This window comes from Talpa europaea (assembly GCF_964194135.1).
Source record: "Talpa europaea genome assembly, chromosome: 14".
Lineage (NCBI taxonomy): Eukaryota > Metazoa > Chordata > Mammalia > Eulipotyphla > Talpidae > Talpa > Talpa europaea.
The window spans coordinates 91,550,037-91,556,015 of record NC_140082.1 but is presented as its reverse complement, the minus strand read 5'-3'; positions in this window follow the sequence as shown (position 1 = coordinate 91,556,015).

Sequence of the window (5,979 nt, the reverse complement as noted above, 5' to 3'; positions counted from 1 at the left end):
AAGACAGGCCTCCACGACCGCACAGAGCAGCTGCGCCGCAGCGCTGAGGCTGTTATCATGAATAATTGAGGCCAGGGTCTACCCGGGATGACGAGCCGCCGTGTGATGTAGTGGATTATCATTGTGGCTCCCCCGCTGATGTCACGAGTGTTTTCTCAGGGGACCTGCCGGCCCCTGGCTCCGCGGGCCACCCCACAGGCAGGCTGTCCAGGGCACTCCAGGCGCCTCGACGCCCGCTGCAAGAAAGGAGCCCAATTAGAGGTGCTTCTCGCACAGAGAAGGCTCGTTAATGGTAATGAGGGGCTGCCCTTACTGGGCCCCCAAGTTTGTAATTAATCTTGCACAGATCTTCCAGCTTGAAAATATCAGGGAATCAAAGTCCTGCGTGTCACTGCAGGCTCCGGGGTGCACGTGAGAGGGAGCGGCTGGCGCAGGAGGGTGCAGGCTGAGCGGCCAGTACAGGCCACTGGACTCGGCCCCCCTCGGGACGGCATGGCCGTGCAGACCAGACCAAGCCTGCGGACAGTCTCTGCTAGAATACTAGTGAGCCGTGGTTTCTGGATTCAACAGCATTCGAAAATGGGGTCCCGTGTGCAGGGCCCAGTAGATGTTCGAAGGTGTGGCTAAGAGGAGCCACAGGCACGGCGCCAGTGTAGGGGAGGCCTGGCTGGTCACCGCAGCCCGGGCCACCCTTTCCTGTGACTTTGATATGCTCCTGTGATTTGAAAAAAACACTGCTGTGTCGGGGCGAGCTGACATCAGGCTCTTGGCACCCCCAGCGTGACTGTGACTGGGGGTGGGGGGCTCCCTGTGAGGTCAGGCCCCTTCCAGGTCTCTGAAAAGGGGGGGTCGCTGGCAGAGGGTGGGGGTTGCTGTGTGCGCTGCGCTGTCTCTGCAGCTGGGAAGCTCATTTGTGCCCCACACTCACCTGCAAGGTCCAGAGACTGAAAACTCAAGCAGGGAAGCGGCTTCTGTCCTTTCCCTGATTTAGGGCTGAGTTTTCCGGACCCGCTGCCCAGAGGGGTGCCTGCGGCTTGCACCCCCAGCGCACCCCCCGCAGCAGGAGGCCTTGGTGCTGAGACTCGTCCTCCTTGTGACAGAGCAATGGGCAGCGGCCACATGCCGGTGCCTGGTCAGACACCTGCGGCCGGTGGTGTCCAGGCGCAGGCACACGAGGCGATGGGGCTGACCAGTGCGAGGTGCTCTAGGCCACTGACCTTCAGCAGTGGCCTGAGGCCCGCCATCTCCGGGCAGTTCCGAGGGCCAGGCAGCGCTTCCGCCCGTGGGGACGGGTGAGGCCTTTCTGCTGAGGCGAGGAGCCCCGCGAGTGCCTCGCGCTGCAGGCCTGGGCCGGCTCTGACACGTCCGTGGCCCAGTCACCCCCATTAAGAACCAGCAGGGAACAGCCCTGACCCATCACTGCAAAGGGGCTCCTTCTCTCCAAGGCCACCAGGGGTCCTTTGGGGAGCTGGGTCTGGAGGCCCTTCAGAGACAATCAGAGGCCAAGGCCGGGCAGGGCACCTACTGGCCAGGAGGCCCGGCTTGCGGTCAAGGGAGCCAGCAGTCTCTGGTGGGGCACGCCTGAGGGTCAGGCCCCGCCCCACCTTCGCTTCCTCAAGAGCAAAGCTTTGCAGTTTTTGCTGCCTGCTGGACTCACCTGGGGAGCGCAGGCTGCCCCGCCCAGGTGAATTAAATCAGATTCTGAGTGGGTAGACCTGGGTATTTTCCAAGGTTCCCAAGGACAATGCCAGCAGGCAGCGCCTTGAGAACTAGTTTAGGCCAAGGAGGGAAAGGCAGAACATGTGAACAAACGGGGGTAAGACAACTGGGAGGGGTGGGGAGTGTGGTTTACTAGGCATGCATGACGGCTTTGCGGATGATCAGTCTCTGTTCAAGCCGCGTGGACTCAGCTGTGAGCTGGCCGTGGCCCCGGGCCATGGGTTTGCACACCCTGCACCAACATGGCCTGGAGGCCAGGAGGGTTCTCAGACGTCACCTGCCAGGAAGCTGGCGGAAGCCGCAGCCACAGTTTCCAAGGGCCTGCACGTCCTTCTCTTCCCCACAGTACTTCCCGGGCTCTGTGCTGCCTGCCTTCCGCTGTCTGTCTGCCTGTGTCTGTCTGCCAAGCAGCTACACTTCGGGCACAGAGAGGCGGGTGGTCGGTGCGACGGGCACGGGCGAGGAGGGGCCGGCCTCACACACGGAGGGCCGGGGGCCGCGTCCAGGTGGAGCGGCTGAGGGCGGAGGGTGGGGTTCGGTTGGAGTCTGCTCTGCAGTGAAGCTGGGTTCTTCGGAACCATCCCGTGGGGTCATTGGCTCCCTGCTGGGGGGGGGTCTCACTGCCGCGCGGGCTGGCGTCCAGTTAGCCCAGCGCAGCGCGGTTCCTGCAGCGCCCGCTGTTCCCAGCCGGTGACTAACGGGGTGTGGCGGACAAGGCTGGACGCGTCCTCGCATTCCCCTCCCGTTATTACCGGAGCTCTTGGCGAGGGCTCTGGGTGGGGCGGCCCGGGCCGGGTGCCCTCCTCCCACAGCCCCCGAGCCCACAGCACCAGCGTCCCGCCCCCGGGTTGAGTTTCCTTCAGGATCCCCCGGCCGCTCCCCCGCGGGCGCAGCCGTCTGCGCTGCTTCACCCGCCGCTGCGGCCACTGCAGGGAAGGGGCTGCGCTGTCCCTGCCTGGGTTGTGGGTTTAGACCTCGACAAAGCGCCCCAACTTCCCTCAAGCCAGCTCCACTGCGGGGTTATAATTTAACACCTTTAACCATGGAATCATGGCAACCACTGCAGTGAAATAAAAAAAACAAAAATCCACCAACCCCTTCCATCCCGACAGTGCTGTGCGCGCCCAAGTACTGGGGGGCACGGGGAGGGCAGTGCCCAGGCCTGCCCTGGGGGCCGGACGTGGAAGGGTGGCGGGGGCCAAGGGACAGGTGCGAGCCTCTGCTCTGCGACGGTCATGCGCCAGACCCCAGAGCTGGGCAAGTTCCTGCCTGTGGGGAGCTCCTGGACGGTGGGGAGACCTCAGAGCCCCCGGCGCCCCCCAGGGCCCCCAAGGCTGTTCCGAGAAGGGGGGCAGAGGAGGACGTGACTAACTGGGCCGTGGGGCGCTCTGAGCCGGGACAGCAGGGCAGGCCTCTGCGGCACTCCCTTCCCGGCCCCAGCCAGCTCAGGTGTGGGGGCGGTGCCTGACCCCAGGACGCCAGAGTCATCCTGCCCCCCAGCTCCTCCTTCCCACAGGAGAGCAGGGGGCAGCTCAGGCTTTAGCGCCCGCCTGGCTCCCTCCCAGGTAAAGCCTCCCACCTTCCTTGCTCATCATGTGGGGTACCAGAAACCCCAGTAGAGAGGGAGGCATGGGGGGGTCCCACCATCAGAGTCAGCCCGGGTGTGCAGCACAGAAGGGCAGAGAGCGGCCCCTGAGGCTGCAGGTGCCGTGGTCTGCACTTTCCAGCATCTCCTGTGGTTTCTGTCTCCTATCTACCAGGGCCATCCTGTAAAATGGGGTGTCCCTTCAATCTTACATTACCGTCCCTCAAAAAGTGAAACGGGGCCTCCCCAGTGGTGCAGAGGGTTGAGCGCAGTCCTATGAAGCTGTCCGCAGCCTCTGCAGCGTGGGTTCGATCCCTAGCAGGCCAGGAAGATTCCCACATGGCGCAGCAGACCTCTCCTATCTTGCCCGCTGCTCTCCTCAACAGTGTCTGTCTGCCTGTTCTGCTCCCCCCTCTGTCTCTGGTGAATCCTCTCACCCTCTTGTGCCTCTGGCCTGTACCCCAGCTCTTGTATAAAAATAACTAAATCTTTAAAAAATAAAAAACTGAATCGTCTTGTCCCCTATTACAAAAGCATCAAGAAGCACTTGCAGAAAGAGCAGAGAGCCAGGCCTGTTGCCCACCCCAGAGACCCTCAGCAGCCTGGGGTCCAGGGTCTGGGTCCTGGGGTCCCTGGGTCTTCCCAGTCATGTACACATCCTTAAAACAAAGCTTGGCTCCTGCTGTGTGTACTCTTTTATAGCCTGTATTTCAACCTGGGAATATATCAGGAACATTTCCCCACGGCAACAAATACCAATACACAAGATTACTTTTCATGACTGAGTAGTATTCCACTGGCCAGCCAGCCTGTCTCTTCCACACCTGGTTGTTTAACACACACATTCTTTCTGGTTTTGAGACCTTAAACAGGGTTGCTGAGATATCACCCAGAAGACAGAGATTTGCACCAGCATGAACGCTTTCTTTAGTGTAAGTACACGTTCGAATAGAGCAGCTGCAAAGCTTCACAGGCCTGAGAGGCACATTCCAGATTGTTCTCTTCCTCCCTCAAGAGCCTGGACTCTCACCTATAAAAGATTATTATTAAAAGAATCATTTTATCCTTTGCCAATTTATGCAGCAAAAATGTATGTGTGATGAACTTACCTTTTTAATTAGGTATTTATAATTTATATATTTATAATTAGATTGACTAACCTACGTGTGTTTCCTGCCTCTGACAGCCTGATTGTGGGAGCTGCTCTGAGACCTGCCTTCCTGTGTGGCTGTGTCCACCTCTCTGTCCCCCTGCTCGCCTGCCCTGCTTGCTGTGAAGCCCGCTCTGCACTTCACCTCTACATTTTTAAAACGGTTTTCTAAACCACGAGGTCAAATCTATAATCGTTTCCTATTTTGTTTCTGTCATTAGCTACCCCGAGAGTATAGAGAGAAGCACCATATTTCCAAGCTAGCTCCCTGCAGCCGGGGGCACGTTCACCTGCAAGGCATGCCTGGGCCAAGGGCGAAGCACCCCGAGGCCCCAGCAGCCGGTGAGAGACGTCCACCGTGGCTGGGGGTAGACAGGGACCTGATGGGGCTTTCTGGAAGCTGTGCGCGGCACATTTCATGAGACCAGTTCTGTTTTCCAGAACATGCACCTTTAGGGCCTCCCCGATGGCACAGCGGGTTGAGCGCAGTGCTGGGACGCTGTCCGTAGCCGGCCCGGGAGATACCCACATGGCGCGTCGGACCTCTCCTGCCACTTCTGCTGCTTCCCTCAGCAGTGTACTTCATCAGTCCGCCTGTTCTGCTCCCCACTCTGTCTCTGGTGAATCCTCTCACCCTCCTGCACCTCTGCCCTGTACCCTACCCCAGCTCTTGTATAAATAAATAAATCTTTTTTAAAAAAAAAGAACATGCACCTTTCGATTAGACCCTCCAAGAGGTGAGAACCCAGGTGGCCGCTCCTCCCGCCTGGGCGACCGCCCGCTGGCAGGGCTCTGGACAGGCGCCTCCAGCCGGCTACTGGGACAGCTGTGCAGATGGAGGCCTGGCCCGGTGCAGAAGGCCCAGGAGGAAGCTGCCAGGAGCCCCTGGCCCCTGGCCCCGGAGTGTGTCCTCGCCCCGCCACAGCCTGTCCTCAGGACATGGCGAGGGATGGACAGTTGCTCATCGGCCTTCGAGGCATGTGGATGAGGAACTTGGCCGCCGAGAGGGAAGTGGCTGCCCTCGCTCAGGCAGCATGTGTCAGCTCCCTCCTTCTTCTGGGGGTTTCCCACAACAGGAATCCCTGCGAGTGCAGGAGTGTGACCCCAGCCTCGCCCCCCAGGAGCTGGTGTGGTCTCTGGGAGCTGAAAGCCCAGCCGAGTGCCGGGGTCCTTGCTCAGGCAGTGATGGAGGCCACCCTGGCCTTGCAGTCCAGGAAGCGAGGCCAGCAGGGCTGAGTCCAGACCCCAGGCCCAAGCCCCACCCAGGCCCTGCCCCACGCTAAGTACACGTGTGGGGTTTTGCTACTGGCGGGAAGGGGTCGGGCTCGTGGCCTGTCAAGACCCACTGTGGTCACAGGGGCTGGTTCTCCAGGGCCACTGCTGCCCTGCCGCTTCCGGGGGCCCCCCCCGCCTCGGGGGCGGCGCCCCACTCGCCCTGGCGCCCAGAGACGCGCCCGGCGTCTGCCTTCAAATGGAAAACTAAAAGTGGCCGAGAGTCAGACTTTCTAGGAAAGGCGTGTCCTGT